The sequence below is a fragment of the Agelaius tricolor genome, unplaced genomic scaffold (genome assembly GCF_023055355.1).
Source record: "Agelaius tricolor isolate 1412-34295 unplaced genomic scaffold, bAgeTri1.0.p SCAF_5, whole genome shotgun sequence".
NCBI classification, from domain to species: domain Eukaryota; kingdom Metazoa; phylum Chordata; class Aves; order Passeriformes; family Icteridae; genus Agelaius; species Agelaius tricolor.
Window position 1 is genome coordinate 44,948,108 of NW_027269265.1, and position 17,029 is coordinate 44,965,136.

The 17,029-nt window shown below is 48.5% G+C and overlaps 1 protein-coding gene across 2 annotated transcripts in view; it reads right to left on the reverse strand.

The window, feature by feature from the left end:
* Window positions 1-15,601, reverse strand: part of HRAS (HRas proto-oncogene, GTPase) — a 39,982-nt gene extending 24,381 nt beyond the window's left edge. Inside the window, exon 1 of one of the 2 annotated variants that reach the window (XM_071427657.1) lies at window positions 15,232-15,601. The gene's annotated coding sequence lies outside the window, so the exon portion shown is untranslated. The remainder of the gene's footprint in view (window positions 1-15,231) is intronic. The other variant, XM_071427656.1, reaches the window with a different exon arrangement.
* Window positions 15,602-17,029: the final 1,428 nt, after the last annotated feature.

Below are 17,029 nucleotides of genomic sequence, written 5' to 3' on the forward strand. Positions count from 1 at the left end.
TTTCCCCAGTGGTTTGGAAAAAGCAAGAAATGGACAGGTAATGTGAACTGGCACTGTTAAAGATGATCCAGTCCAATAAGATCATGTGAACTTCCTGGCTCTTGTCATGACCCCATCTGTCTTGTGGGCTTTGAGCTGGATTAAAGAATTGTGCACAAGCTATGAAAATGATCCCCCTGAGGAAACAGTCATTTGGAACAACTACAGAAAATCTTCACTTTTGGACAAGAACCACTTTCAGAGTTCTGGTGGTTTGGGCTTTGGCTTTTTTCCCTTAAGGGAGGAGAGAACCACAACAGTATCTGCAGTAAGAGGCTCTGCTCTGTGGATCCATATCTCCTCAGATCCTTGGTATGACAAAATTCTCTTTCTTTAGAAGAATAACTTCAGAGCTTAAATTTGAACTCTGAATTTTACACTCTTGCCAATATTGTGAGATCTCAAACATGATCATGTACCTTCAAAGGAGCCTGGCAGAGACAAGCCACCAGTTAGATTTTGAACAGGGGTGATGTGCTTATAAAGCTCCCTCTTCACTTAAGGGTAGTGGAGCTCGCCATGTGTTGTATTTCAGGGCTCCTAAGTAACACACAGCAGTCTCTCATTCCTGTACATCATTCACACCTAGCTAGAAATAAACTGCTGCTTGGTTTCTCCCTTAAAATCCTCTTATTTTCACAAAGCAACACCCTGAAGACCATGTGTGTCCCTGCAATGAACCTTCAAGGCCACAGCATGGTGTAGTGGATACAGTTCCTACAAAGCTTTCATTGTTCCCACACAGGAACTTCAACTGAAAAAATAAAATTAAATTAATTCATGAAGCGTTTGCAAAAAGCTTTTTCTAAAAATGGAAAAATCCCACAGAAAACCACCATCTCACAGGCCAAACCAGCCAACCTGAGGCACCACTCAAGCAAAAAGACAAGCTGCAGTGTTTTGTAATGTGAGCATATTAACACAAGATAAAAATTCCTATTCCAACTGCAAAGAAAAAATAGATCTCAGAAGACTGAAAGTTTGTCAACTTAGCCTCACAATCCATCCTTAAAGACAGTAGAGCTTGTCTTGCTCTTAATCAATTCCCTCCATCAAAGGCTGATTAGGCCCTAACATTTACCATTATTGCCTTTCATCTGTAGACTTAAGATTAGGACAGAGAGGTTGAAGACCTGCATTGAAGGAAAATATATTGTAGGTTAATATTTCTTGCCCAAATGGACAGCTTCCATAATGAAACTGTTCCAAGTGGTGGTTGCCATTCCACAGGCTTCATTTTCCCTCACTTCCTCAGTTTTCCTCAAACTCAGGACATACTATGTCAACTCCAACAGGAAATCTGAATTAAGCTAACAGTCAAAACCCTGATCAGATATAAAAGTTTGTCTAGTTGGCCTTTTTTTCCTCCTTTTAAGTGGCTGCATGGTCACAAGACAACACCAGTGTGACTGGCCAAGGTCATTGTGAAACACACAGCCAATGGCTCGGGCTGAGTTTTATAGGGTGACCACTCCTCCACACCACTTTAGGCAAGTGTTTTATTCTTTATTCTACAAGTCTACACTTTAAGCTAGTGTTTTATTCTTTATTCTACAGCCTCAAAGGGAATTGTTACTTTTGCAGAGCACAAAACGAATGAAAGTTCAGACAGTATTCTGAAAAACACAATGAACATGGATTTCATGAAGTTCATTCAAAGGTTTTCCACTGTACCTAAACATGAAGCATGCTCTCTAGGTCCAAACTAGATATCTTCTTTTAAACCCATGGAGGCAATTTGCCCTCTAAAGTAGCCACTTTTCATCCAGTAGCTCAGAAGAGAACACACAAGATATCTCCGTGAGCTGTGTGGGTGCCTCACACAGCCATGACAAGCACACTTCACACAGCCCTCTTAAGATAAGGCTGTCATAGCTAAACGAGGCAGAGAAAAGGTATGTACTTGAAGCAGGTTCTTATTCCTTTGACAAAATCCCATGGTGTGAACTTTGCTGCTCTTGCGTGGTCTGGAGCAAGGCAAGGACTCGCCTCTCCCAGCCACCACCAAGTGAGTGTGGGAATGCAGTGGGAAAGAAGGATCCTGCCATTGGGCTGGGCTGGCATCCCCTGCAGGCAGACCAGGCTGGCAGGCTGGGCACCCACAGCACCACGTGTTGTCTGTGCCCAGCTTGCAGCAGCTGCAGCACCAGCGGACAAAAGCTCCCACAACCTCTCCAAACTGAATTTGCAGCAACACGTCGCTCCTTAAGGAAAAAACCACAACATGCTCTTTTCAAAGTAGCCAGCTGGTGAAGAACAACAACAGGGAGAGAGGGAAAAAAAAAACACAAACCGCTTAGCACCACTTCCCTTTCTTCCTCTCACACAGAGTTGAGAAGCTTATATTAATTGCAAAGCATGAGAATCTGAACAAACACCCTCCTTGGGCAACCAGGGCCAACGCCAGCAAAATATTTGCATCTATGGGATGTGCAAGTTGTGTAACCAACAAAATATCAAGACAGATAAGGCAGGGACCTTTTGTTAGGATCTACAGAAACTTCCAACTCTGTATTCCTGACTTGGGCTAAGACAAGCTACTTAGTTTTCTCTCCCTTGCTCTAGCCTTCACAGGGGAAATACCAGCCAAATTCACATCCATTCTGAAGCCACTAGACAGTATTTGCAGAGCTGAATCAGAAACCAAAGCAGCCTTTGATGGACTACCAGAGGGAAATGGGTTTCCTGAGATGGAAGTTCTCTTCCCACCCTGAAAGTAAAATCTTAAGGAAGTTCGTGGTGCAATGGACACAAAAGGCAATTTGATGGTATTACACAATTTCCCATGCCCAAGGCTTGATATGGCCTTGTCTGCCTAGATTTAATTACATATATATGTTATTAGGGAGTCAGGAAAATTAGTTAAAAGGTCATATAGTTACAAAACCTTTGTGAAAGGGATGGACGAATCCTGGTTTCTCCCACCACTTTCAAAGACTTGTATGTGCACCTGTTCAACCAGGAGAGCAAACAGCTGAGTGACACTGCTGCAAACCTTCCAGAGACCTATAAAACATCTCCTGTTGACAAGGCAACCAGCATGCTGTCAGTGGCAAAAATTACAAGTAAAAAGTTCTGTTTTGTCACGGTGCATCCAGCCAGCAGCAGGATGCTGCCAGCAGAAGGCTGGCCCTAAGCACGTACCTAGGAATGCGCAGGAGATGCAGGACCCGATGCTGTGCCAGGTGCCTCCCTGTTGGGACACTCTTCAAACACTGCTGGCTGTTTACTGTACCAAAGGTCAGAGGGAAAGGATAGCAAGGAAAGTATCAGAGAAAAAACATATGGTAACTGCAAGCCCTGATATGCCTTCCTTACTGAATTAAAAATCTCCTGTGAGTTTTCATACTTGCACCCTCTGTTTCCTAGAAGCATGAGATGAAAAGGACAAAAGTTTGTGGTGGACACATGTAGCCAGGAAAGACAGCAGGGAGAGATCAAATGCATTGTGAAGTGAGGAAAACACACCATAAAATGGAAAATTAGGGGGTTTTTTGCCTTTTTCTGCAGCACAGTATGTGTGTTTCCCACCTAGGACCAGTCAGAAATTTCACCCCAACAGACTTCCCGCTATTGTACAGTTTGAAGTGACTGCAGTGCACACACCAGGCAGACTCGCCAGAGGACCAATTAATGGGTGTCTGAAGTGATGGGAAATATAGCATGAGTATCAACAACAAACAAAACTGGGGTATAAAACTGACTCTTTCTTCAGGGTTGTAGCACTGAATCATGCTGACGACACAGGCATGAGATGGAGGGTAAAGACTGGCATGGCACCACCCCCTACTGAGCAGGCTTGCAACCAGCTGTTGGCACAGGGACTCAGAGGCTGAGCTCAAGCTCTGTGGGCTCCTGCTGCAGACAGGTTTCTCACTCCCAAAACATCCAGTATACTGCATTTCTACCACTGGGCTAATTCTTCCCCAGCAAAAGGCATGATGGAACAAGTGCTCCAAATCAAAGGGGAAACTCAGCTAGTCAAGAAATCCTCCCCAGGCTATGAAGCTTTATTCCTTTCAGTTGGCTCAACTTCATTTTTCTAGTTCCTTCAAGAACAGCTCCAGGTCTCCTTCAACCTGCTCTCTGCAGACCATGCAGGGGTCTTCAGAGAAACCATAAAGGTTCAGGTCAAACAGGATACAATCTACAGAAACTTGCTCCATCATTCTCAAAGCCACAATATGGCATGTAGCAGTGCTTCAGTGTTAGGAAAATGGCTCTTTTTCCCCTAACAGAAAGAGTTTTACCCAGCAATCCTAGAACACCCAGACATGCAACCCGTTTTGAGGCACTGGAGGGCTCCTGCTGCTATCATCTGCTGGTTTGCAATCTGAAGTCCCCATGCCATTGTTTCAGCTCTAGATACAGAGGTCTCATGTCTTCCCCCACTCCAACACAATACCTGTTTGGGCACATGCAGGAGGTCAGGAGCCCCTGAGAAGTACCCGAGTGATCCCTGACATGTCAGCAGCTACTTGGCTGCAGTATGAAAGGATGAACAAGGACAAAACTGTTCCATTCATACCTACACTTTCTGCCTTCACTTGATTAAAATGTCCCTTGGTCCAGAGCTGGGACATGACTGGAGCTCTGTCCTAGGAGCACTTCTGAGAGGTGTTTAACTCAGTCTTCCAGTTGCTGTCTGGATGGCATCCCTCTCCTCCACTCTTGGCCAGCAAGGAATCAAAGTGAAGGGTAGCTTCTTGACCAAAGGAAGATGAACATCTTTACCAGATCAGAGAGCCAAAGACAGACCACATTCAACAGTCTTGCCTCCTTTGTGTGCCACCCCAGCATGCTCATGCAGCTAGACAAGGAGGGGCTCAACTCACCTACAGCACAGATATGTCCACAGGAGCCCATCATCCAGAGCCTCTCTATCCTCAATGAGCAGAGACAGGCACAGGCTGTCTGATCTGGTATCCACCTGCATTACGATGAGGTGGAAGTGCTCAATTCCTCTGCTGCCTGTATAAGGGGACTGAGGGGCTGGGATGTTAGATGCCAACATCTGGACAGGGGAATTGCACCCTGATGTTCCCCATCTTGCACATGACTGGTAAGCTTTTCAGAGAGAGAGTATCTCACCCTGCACCTAACATGAAAGCACTTTAGTCCCTAAGGCCCGAGGGTAACACTACACTTCAAGTAGGAGATGAGAGGCCCAAGCCCTTAAGTGTTTACCATCAAGAAAACTTCACAACACCTTCCCTGTAATGATGTTCCAAGTGGATCCAAATAATTTTGGGGGATGGCTGAAGAGAAGGCAGAGCTGCAGGTCTCAGCCTGCCTCAGTGTTAGCAGGTGAAGAAAGAAGAACATCCCGGGCACCAAACACTTTGTGCTGTGAGAACCCAGAGAGCCTGCAAGGCTCACTTTGTGCCCATCAAGAGATGCAGCATGACAGGCTGGGAAGGATGAACACATGCAGCAGGGCTAGGTCAAGGACAAGGACATGGGAGAGGACTGCCTCTGTCTTCTTCTAGCAGAGAGACTTGGGGTTTACAGGCCAGCCTTGAGGACTCTTCTCCTTTTCATGACTTCTGATATACAATCCTTTGGGGCAGGCAACACAGGAGCTTGATGCAGACAACTGCAAAATAATGAGTCCAGGGGAAGGAAGTCAAAGCAGATGGTGCACACTAAATGGAGCTGTCATGCTGCTGGGCTGGCCAGGGGAGAGATGGAGGAGGTATTCTGAGATCTGTGAAGCCATCAGCCCTCGTGCTACAGAAAACAACAAAATGAAGCTCAGACAGGGATTGTAGGCAGAATAACTTCCCTGATAATATGATGCATGGGGGATAAGTGCTACAAAGGGGCCTCAAATCAAATGGGGGAAAAAAGCGAGCATGGAAGAGACTTTACAACATTCACCCATGGTGGGACTGAAGGGTTCAGAAGAAAATGAGAAGTTTAATTCAGCTCCCTGAAAGTGTGACTTACTGTTGGCAAAGCTTTTTCTTTTACCCCAGCATTCAGTTGTCACCAAGCTCACAGGCTCCTACCTCAGATTTTAAACATTATCTCTGTGCATTCTAATCCCAACAGTATTTGCTCCCAATGCCCCACGAGAGCAAGCCATGCTGAGGAAGTGTGACTGCTGATTGTCCACCTCTTTGCAGCAGCTGCCAGTCACATCCTAGTTCCACAACACAACCCATTTGATTATTTTGATCTGTTCAGGTGGTAGTGTTCTTTTTCTCCTCCTCCGGGATTTCTTCTGTAATTGCTCTAAGCTGCAAATTGAATAAACTAATTCCAGGCACAGAGACTTTGAAACAAAGGAGATGAACCTGAACTGACCTGAGAGATGCTGCACTGCCCATCAGCCCAGCCACTGCAGTCAATAAGGTTCAGCCAACTTCAGTTGAACCTGAACAAGACCTCACAACCCTGCTGCAATGCAATTGCAGGACTTGCCAGAAAAAGCATGTACTTAGTAGCATGCTCTGAGAAAGCCCAGCCCTCTCCTAGGCACTCAGCTTCCCACCTCTTCACAAGGAGCACACTTCAGATAAGCAACTCTATACATCTTTTTTTTTTTTAAACTGCACATCTTCCACTAAAACTCAGGAGGGCTTTCCTTCGCCTTCTCAAGAGCACCCTTGTTTTCCCTTTCCAAGGCAATTGCCTTGTTTTTTCTTTAAAACAGTAGAAATTTCAAGCCAGCTTTCACAGCTCAGTTTGCATCCAGGGATTGGTGACTACAAAATCCAACTAGCTGCCCTGGGCCTGTACAAATCCCCAGCCAGGGACCTGTACCTTATGGGCTGTAATCCTCCCCTATTTCATCTCTAAAGCTGGCTAGTACCAGAGGCTCTTCCACAGAGAATCACCACCAAAACCTCCCTTGTTGCCACAGCAAGGACTCAGAAACAACTGCCCTGTTTAGAATATCTGAACAGGCTACAGCCCCATTAGGATCAAAGGAGAAGACAAACCTAAATTCCAGGAATTACACCTCTGCATGGGCGGTTTCATCTCAGCAGCTTCCCTTTGCTCACCTCCTATCCTGAACAGGTTTATCATCCACTCCATGGCTGCTCTGAATTACCCCAGAGGTGTGCATATTTCAGCAACAAATTAAACTGTCACGATACATTCCTTTCCACACTGTTTTTTAAAACACATGAGCCCTGGCTGCCAGAGATTTGTTTTGGAAAGATTAGATTAAGTGCCTCGGAAACTGCTTCGTAACAAAAAGTGAAGAGTTTTTGCTTCTTGAAGAAACCCACCTTTTTTTTCACCCCCTAGGAAGTTTGTTTTATTTTTTAACCTCAAAAATTTGGTCAATTAACTATACCTTGTTTTTTAAATCTTTCCACAAAAAGTGCCTCGGTGCAGATGACCAATAGGGAGATTGCTCATTCTGCAGTCATCTGCCACCAACACAAATTAAGATCCTAAAGTCCTCTGTTTTTAAAACAATCCCCATCCAGGAACCTCCAGCATTTCTATTCAATTGACCAAATCTTCTTACTGTTTTACCAGGGGATATCTATCCATTTCTTCAGACACAAGCCCCACTTTCAGCCTGGAAGACTGACATGCAAAGGACTGCCATCCCAGCCCTCCCCTCACATCACTTCTAAGACCAGACAGCTAAAATATTAAAATAACAGTCAAGACAGCCTTGGTTAAAGGAAATAAACCCCCACCTTATCAGAGTTCATTGTGATAAGAAAACACTTCTCTCATCAGAAAATCAGCTTAGCAACATGTCAATAGCTGGGTGCTGAATCTTTTCACACTCCTGAGTTACCAAAGGAAATGGGAAGCTGACCTTGCAGTCAAAGTGCCAGACTAGGACAACAATTTCTGTTCTCAGCTCTGCTCTAGGCTCCTCCTGTTAATGTGAGTCTTCATTCCCCAGTTCTCAGCTGTAAAACAAGGGGTTGTAATAATGTGCCTCCTCTCCCTGCCCAGTGAGTGCCCCAGCTATAGGCACTGGTAGATGCTTGGCAATTTTTCATTTTCTAGCAGATATGAGGGGCGGCCAAGCCTGGGCACTTCATAGATTGGAAAAGGGTGGCTGCTTGAGATGTGCCCCAGAGAGGAAGAGGAACAGCAGAGGTATGAACTGGTGTCTACTGAACACAGACTAATGTATTCATCCTAGAAGGAATGTGAAGCAGAGGACATCTTGTCCAGCCCCTGATAATCAGGTGCAGTAATTGTGGGGTCAGATGATTATAATTTGCTCATGAATCAGAGATTTCCACCCTCATCCATCTACCTGTCTGCTCTGCCACAGACCTGGTGAGACCCTGCACATGTCCCTGTGCCTATGAGCCACATCAGTACACAGCCTCGTTTCTGTGGAAAAGCAGGGGCTGAAGCACTTTTCCAGGTCTAGATCTCACTCTCTCACATCTCTGTTTTCTACCTCCACCATGGTCATGGTAGTAATTTCTTTCCAGTGGATATGTTTTAAGAATCAGTACCTTGATATTTGGAAATTATAGGGACCATCAGAATAGCTGCAGAGCCATCAGCTGCAACTGAGTAGTGCAGAATGGAGGAGATGCAGCTGTACTCTTAAGAGGAGAGAGAGCAGATCTGACTCTCTTAGACTTCAGTACAGCCACCACACACCCCAGGAGAACCATGAGGCAGAAAGTGAGGCAGGGATTTGTGTGCACCTCCACATCCATCAGCAGCTACGCTGACTGCCAGATGGGAGGTGACACCATCAACCAGCACAGCAATGTCCTCCCCCTGCCTAGCCCCCAGCACTTATCCTCACCCTGCCTCCCACATCAGTGGAGCAAGAAGCCAGCACATGCTTGTCAAAGCAGGTCAGGGAGCAGACCACTCGCCCAGGGCTGCCTGTGTGGAAAGTGGGACAAGCCCTCCAGAAAAAACCGACTGGCCTCTTACAATATCATGCAAATCAGGAAAAGGCCGGGAGATACAAGACTGGGAGAAACCTTGCATGACCAAGGTTATATTGTAAGGTTATGTATTCATCCTCTGCACACAAGGGGGGAAAGCAAGGGCTGTGCATGCACACACCAGGCAGGAGGTACCTCCTGCTTTCACCAGCATTTGCTAGGTTTGCATTCTATGAAGCAGAGTTGTGCTGTTCACAGCAGGAGTCTAGCAGAGTGGGACCAAAAAAGAGCCATTGCATCTACAGACAGAGATCCAAGGGGAGACAATGAAAAAAATAATAATAAAATTAGCATACACACATGCCAGGATCAATCCCATACAAGAAACAGAGATGTTTTATTTACTTAACATAATCAATTACTGTTTTATCTATTTATCATATCAACTAAAGCCTGGTTTCTCAGGCCCAGCCTTTTCCTGGAGAAGGAATTCCAGTCCCTCACATATCATTAAGCCCCTGACATCCAATGCAAAGCCATTAGCAGGGAAGGAGCATAGCTGCTACAATTGCTACAGAAACAGAGGACCTCGTGCCACACCAGGAATACTGCTCTGTCTCGTGAAGTGGCTATCTGGGGTGGGATGGAATCCATCATTTGAAGGCTCCAAATTTATACATTCAAGCTTATTCTATACACATGGTTTGAAGCAGGCTGAATAGAGCTGGATGTAAGCCACAGAATTGCTGAAGATAGCACAGAGTGTCAGAGCGCTCAATGTGATCCTGGAGCAGGCCAACATGGTGGCTGCCTGTTACCCCAAAAATCTGCCGATGAACAGAGCTCACTTCTTTCTCAGCAAGCCTCTAAACAAGATCCCAGCTTGCCTCAGGCACAAGCACTTGCTGGCCAGACTCATTGGAGATTTTTCATTGCTTTGCCCTTCTCAGGGAATGTGGCCCCATGCACTTCCACTTCCAGCCAGCCATGGTTCAGCCCTGACCAGCAGGAGAGCCAGTGCACACTCTGCAAAGCAGCAGACTCCACAATGCCTTTCTCCACTGATCTCCTCCCTGCTTATCTCTCTGCAGAGCCTCACCCAGGGAGAACAGGGCAGCCTGGAGCGGCCCCCGCTGTGCACACCTGCATCCCTCATTTTGCTCCTACTCCTTGGCTTTTTAGATCTTGCTCCTCTTCTCCCAATAAGAGCACGACATCTTCTTCATTTCACAGGCCACAGCTTCTCCTTCACGTCTGCTGTTCTCTCAAGGATGTTAAACAAGCAGAAGACATACAGGCATCTTCCCAGAGACATTGCAGCAATGTCTCTTTTTTGTATTCGTCAAGTTATTGCTCCCACACACACACACATTTAAACTCAGCTCCACCAGCTCTCAAATTTAACTTGCATACGAGCAGTCTGATCTATAATGTATTTAGCTAAGCAAAAGGAAAAATCCTCTTCAAGTTTGGCCCACAGCACAGCACTATACAAGTACTTGGGCTGCCACTGGCTCTACATTATCAGAGTGCCTCACCCAGGGCATCCTACCCTTCAACAGACAGGCTGGATATTTGCTGGTTATCTGCTAGGTCAGTATCTCTCCTAAAGAAAAGTCCAGTGAAATAAGCAACCAGCTTAGCCAAGGCCAGATGGGGAGTCACGACTCCCCAGTTCACAACCCTCTGGCTTTAACCACAAAGTCATCTTTCAGCAGAGATTAGCTGTTCCAAGAGCCCACATTGCTGTCAGATGGGCACCACAGGCAGGTCATGCATTAAGACAATAAGCATGGAAATACTATTCTCTCTGTAGGCATTCAGGTCAGTTAGCACCACACAGAGGAAGCTATAAAACCATACCCCACTGGTGAGAAATTGATAACAGGGTTTTGGTTTTACTGAGCTGGTCATTAAACAGTGCTGGTCCCACATTACAGAGAAATAGCTAGAAACACAGAGAATAAACCAGATCATCCTGAAGTATTTACCTCTGGATAGCTGGAATTATAAACCAAACATCACCAGCTTCTGTCTCTCCCTGCAGTAAATAATTAACTGCAAAAGAATATTCCTCTTGGCTCCATCCTCCCCAATCAATTCTGCTTTGCAACAATGTGCTGCCTGGATTGCTCTCTGTATCAGTGCACCCGAGTGTTCCCCAGACCCCCTCGGAAGACAGAGGAGAGGTGGAACTGTTCACTTCGGTACAGCACAGACCTTTCCTTCAGGGTACAAGGGGGCATCGTGGCATAACTCCCAGTACTTCAAGCAGTCAGCTATGACATACACAGCCTAGCTCATGCACTGCTGCAACATCACTGCAACCATCAGCAGAGGCGAATCACGCACTCTGAGCGCTCCCATCACACCCCTCTGGACTGCCTGAGCTTTATTGCCAAGGCAGAGCAAATTTCCTCCCCTGAAAGACAAGGTTTTCTATTCCTTTCATTGTTTTTGAATTATCTTCCCCAGCCCTAGATCTCATCCAGGGAGATGAGATCCAAACCACCAAACAAAGTCTACTTTATAACAGAAACGTCATTTCTTAAGAGACTTTCATTTTTGTATACTAGATCAAAGTTGAATGTTGTGACTGCTCAGTCATGCACTACAGTCTGCACAATGACCTGTTCACCTCTTGCCACCTACCCTCATCAACCTGAATTTCATACAGACTCTGCAAGTAATAGGAAAACCAGAAAACATCCAAGCACTCGTTCCTTTTGCTCTACTGAAAGACCACTCCTGGCTGTAAACCTAGTGGGGTGGAAGGATGTTGCCAGGAGGAAAGGAAAACTGCCTGGCAGGAAGGCTGGGTTTGGTCAGACAGCAGATGGAAGCAGGTTGCATACAGATACACAACCAGGGAACAACACAAGGGCTGCCATTTGATCCTGGTTGCTTTCTTAAGATACAAAGTCAAATTCCCTTTTGAAAGAAGCATAAGGAGAACACAAGGAAAAATGACAGCTGGGGAAAACCTCCAGAACTGCAGGAACACCCTTCCTGCAACAGCCAGAAAACATGGGGAGAGGCAGAGAAGCATTACCACCAAGCAAACATCTTCATACTCAGACACAGTCTGGGTTCAGTTTTACATTTTTATGGGTTTAAACACATACCAGATTTAGATGAGCTGACTGTGAAGTGCTCAATAAAAAACTCCACCAGGAAGGTAGAGAAAAAGAAGAAAAAAGGCTAATTTAGACTAAAAAACCATGGAAAGAGAGCTTCAAGAAAGAGACAGAAGAAAGAATGGAAGGAAAACCATGACACTAAAGAGATAAATGAAACAGATACCAGGGACAGTTCAGGAAAAGATCAACCATGCAAAAATGGAATGAAAACTGGAAGAGAAAGATAAGTGAACAAGGAACATGCCATGACAGATCAGCTGAATGGCAGTTGGCAAATAGATCATTAATTTCATCTCATCCGTATTTGTCAAATAATTTGTTTGGTTAAGACTATTTTGTGGTCTTCAGCCAGGTATAGAGCTGATCAAATATCATGTCATTAATATATTATTAGATTAATACAAGTAAAAGTCAAATACATTCAGCATTTTTATCTGCTGCTCACTAAGTTCTGGTTCTAAGTTTATAGTTCAAAAACGTTGAAATAGAAAGCTGGAGATAAATTACAAATAAAGATTACTTGAAGCACAACCATTTTGCTTTTCCTAGACTGACAAAAATACAGTATACTGTATATCTCATCTTGAGAGACAGAAGAGAATCACCACCCTCCCACAAGGAATCCCTCTCTATAGGCAGTACTTTTTGTCTTGATTTTATTTTGTTGAATGTTTTCCCCAACTTTTCTACTCCGTAAAGATTTTTCACCTCAAGAAAATCAAGGGCAGCCTAATAGAAAGGTAAATTTGGGGTGCACTGGTAGCAGGAGGGAAGGCAGAGGGAGCCATATCCAGCCTGGAAGCAAATGCTTATGTTTGAGCTGAGCTTTTCTCCTCTTAAACGGAAGGCAGGTGAAAGATGAACAAGGATGCCTCAGGATCTGTACTCTCACAGGGAAAAGTCTCCCATTATCAGCAGCCTTTTCCAAACCTCCCTGGGAGAACCAGGGGGAAAAAAAAGGTCACTTGGCCATTTTTCAGCCTGTTTTTATCCCCCTTCCCCAAGACAATAGCAAGGTCCCCTTGAGAATCCTCAGACCATGGGGTGAAAGCCATCAAAGGCAGGGCATCTCCACACACGTGGTGGCAGGGCTGCCAGGGAGCCCTGGGGAGCAGAACCAGGCTCAGGAGGAAACTGTGGCCATGGCTTTCTAGGCTGACATCAGAGGAACACAAGGCTACTCCCACTGCTGTTCTACCTTCACCACTGGAAGCAGCCAAGAATCAAACTCACCACAGGAGAGAACCACAACAAGGGCAACTCCCTGGGGCCGGAAAAGTGTCCCTCAGGTCATAAGTCCTGTTTAAATATCTCAGCAATATCCCAAACTGAGATAATTATTGCTAATTACAAGATCATTTTTATGTAAACATGAAGGGTATTACCACGCATACTTCATCTCTTTTTAATTAAAAGAAGTAAGAGGTTCGCTGAGATAAAAAAAAAGACATGCTGACAGCTCCCACCCAAAAGCAGACTTTTCTGCAGTGATAACACCCATCAGCTTCCAGACCCACCGAGAAGACTGAACAGGGAAATCAATCAGCATCAGCCTCCCCAGTGCTAAAGTGAAGCAGTTGGCACATTATTAATCACACAGGAAAGACATTTTATAGGGAGAAGGAAAGGACCAGACACACAGAGGGGTGATACACATGGATTCAGACATGGCTGTCTTAAAAACACTTGGGAAAATCACACAAATCACCAGCTGTAGAATTAAAATACTTCAGAGCCGTGAAGGATAAACATATCAGCAATTCTGACTACAGCAACTCTTTAGCTGAGCACACACCAAACCTCATGTGTTTTCCTCCATTCAAAACCAGTTCCTGCTCCAAGCTGCACATGCTACCCATGCCAACCAGACTGAAGTACATCTTGACACAGCCTCACCAGGAGTTCATACCCCTTCTGCATTTCAAAGACCTACCCAGGAGCAACTTGCATTTCACAGGCTACAAGAGATATGACCATCCAACTTAGGACACTGAAATATCAATGGCTTGACTTGCCATGCAATGGCTTAACAAGCCATTCCTGCTGCACAGTCCTGTTTCCAGCTGTCCTAAGCATTTCTCCAGCAGCTCCAGAGTTCGCCAGTCCACTCTGACTTCTCATCATCTCTTTTGTCTCCAGGCTCGCTCCACTGCTTGAGGTAATTTTAAAACACATTCCCACTCAGGACCTGTATGGGCCAAGCGAGCCATCAGATGCACCTTCACTTGGGGTGAAGACGCTGCAGCCCCGGACTCCGCAACACCCTTTGCAGGGCAGCAGGGCGCAGGAAGCCTCGGCACGCCGCAGAGCCCCGGCGGGGAGCGTCCCTAGGACGGAGGGAGGGAGGGAGAGGAGGGAGGTGTCACCAGCTCCGCAGAGCCGCATGCTCGCAGAACGGGGGACCTCGCTCACTTGCTCGCAGCTGCACACAAATACCTGCGCCTCCGCCACCTGCCTGCCCCCTCCGCGCCTCGCTCCGGGCCTGGCACGGCCATGGAGCTGGCTTCTCCCGGGGGGTGTCACAGCCCAGCAGGCACCTGCTTTGGCAAAGAGTGGGGAGTCCGGGGTTCCCCCTTTGAAGCATCACAGGAGCAGTGTGAGGGACGCAAGGGGATGAGGGAAGACGGGTGCAGTGGGCTGCAAACTGGGGGCGCGAAGAAGAGGAGGTGAACACGGCTGCAGCTAAGGGACACGGAAGGGAGCGGGACGGCAAGGGAGGGAAGGAAAAAGGGCTGCAGCTTGGGAGGAGAACAGGAGGAGTGCACAGTGGGTGCAGAAGGAGGGCAGGGGCTGGAGGGCAGAGAGCAGGGAGGGCAAAGGGGGTACAGAGACTGCGGCTCGGTGGTATCCCACCACCCTCCCACCCCGGCGGCCTGCCGGGGCTCGGGTCGGCAGGCAGCGCCCAGGCAGCAGAGTCATGGCGCGGCCAGGCGAGCAGGTGGGTGGCCGCCACCGCCCCCAGCACCCCGGGCCCCGCCGCCGCCCACCGGGCCGAGGGTCCGGCCCTTTTCACCGCCGCCCTGGGCACGGCGGGGACAGCCCAAGCACGGTGGGGGTACGAACTTGGCGGCGGGGGGGGAACAGCCCCGCTAACAGGTGGCGGCGGCGGCGCTGCCGACCCGTCCCCGCCGAGCCGGTGGGCGCTGCCCCTGCGCGACGGCGCGTCCCACCCACCGCGACCCAGCGCCAGCCCGCTCCCGGCGGTCACTCACCGGCTCGCCCACCCCGCCGGGCGGGATGCGCGTCCTGGAGAGCGGAGCGCGGAAGTTTAAAGCCGGGTAATAGTATTCGCTTTTGCCCTTCCAATGTAGGAAAAACCAAACTAGACGAGGCGCCCCCCAGGCGGGCGAAACCCCGCTCCGCTCCTCCCCGCCGGGGGCTTCAGCCGCGCGTCGGCCCGGCGGCGAGGGGAAGTTTCCACCGCGGTGGTGGAGGCGCCCCCGGCGTGCCGCGCCCGCCCCGCATTGGCACGGGGCGCCGGGGCGCTGTGCCGCCGCCGCGCCCGGACAATGTGCGTGCGGGGAGAGCGGGAGCGGAGCGGGAGCGCGCCCCGCCGGCGGCCGCGGCACACGCCCAGCCCGCGCCCCGCCCTCCCGCCGCTCGGCGCCCGCCCGCCGCCCCTGATTGGCGGCCCCCGCCGCCTCCGCCCTCCGGGTGGGCCCCGCCGCCTGTCAGTCACCGCCGCCGCCCGCCCGCCGCGGCCCGGCCGCGGGGCGGTCCCTGGGGCGGCGGCGGCGGCGGTGGCTGCGGGGGGGGCCGGGCGCTGCCTCGCCCCGGCGGGTGACCCCTGCTGCCACCGCTCCCCGCCCCCCGGGAGCCGCCGGGATCGCGTCCTTTCCCCGCCGGGACTCGTCTGCCCTCCCCGCCCCGCGGCGGCCCCTCCGCAGGAGCGCCCCGCACCCGAGGGGAGGGGAAGGCCTGGCGGCCGCCGCTCCCGCAGCCCGCCCTTCCCCGCAGGACTGCCCGGGACTGCGCTGCCTTTGTCGGCGCCCCACGGAGGCGTTCTGGGGAGGAGGACCGGAGCCCCCTGAAATGTAGCGTTGATTGCCGGTCACGGTCCTGCCTGATAACGTGATGCGCTAAACTCGGCTCACAGGGTGCATTTATCTGGCCCCTGGAAATGCCTAGAAAAATAGATGACCCCAAATTATTCAAGTGCAATTAAGGCCACAAAGGAAAGACACCTGAATTGGCTCAGTTTAAGGCAGATGAGTTTCAGTTAGGCTTAGCAGCAGAGATATGCACGGTCTGAGCAGAATTACTGCAATTTCAGATGAAGGTCCAAGCGTGTCGAAAGGCTCTCGTCTGATCCTATTTGGGTGCCACAAGGAGCACCGCTGAAGCAGAGCTAGTAAATATTGATGGACTCAAGGTTCATGTCCTGAAATCGGGTCTGTCAATGCAGTGCTTCCTATTCTGTCACAGTACACCAGACATTTTCTACTCTGGGCACTGTGATTCCCCTATTACTATTTGGAAACTGGATAGAGTAGATTGCATAGTCACTGTATTTTCCAGCAGCTTGCAGAAGTAATCAAGCTTTGATGCAGAATACGATGCCAAATAAAGTATGCACTCCTGGTACTGGAAAAGCACTGTTCTCTCTGACATATGTTTCAAGCACACTTTAACAATTTATTGTTTCCATTAGAAAAGTATCTAGTAATCTGAAAATCGGTCTAAAAACCATTGTTCTAGATACTATGCTTGACACATAATAAAAAGAAAGCTCATGCCCTGCAGAGCTTGTATCAAGAGCAGATTAAACACGTTCTAAGGATACCCGTAGAGAGAGTTGTGCAGGTTTTCTCAGGTCTCACAAACGTGTTGTTGCACCAGCACAAACAAACCTGCCGGAGCACTTTTCCAAAAACCAGCACGCAAACAGACAGGTCCAAACAAAAAGGCTGAAGCTTTAACCTACCTCGAAACTCTTCCCTTGCTTCTAACAAGCCCTCCTGACTCTGAGCGAGCTCTCGGTTGTGCAGGGAGGCGAGGGCCGCAGCTGAG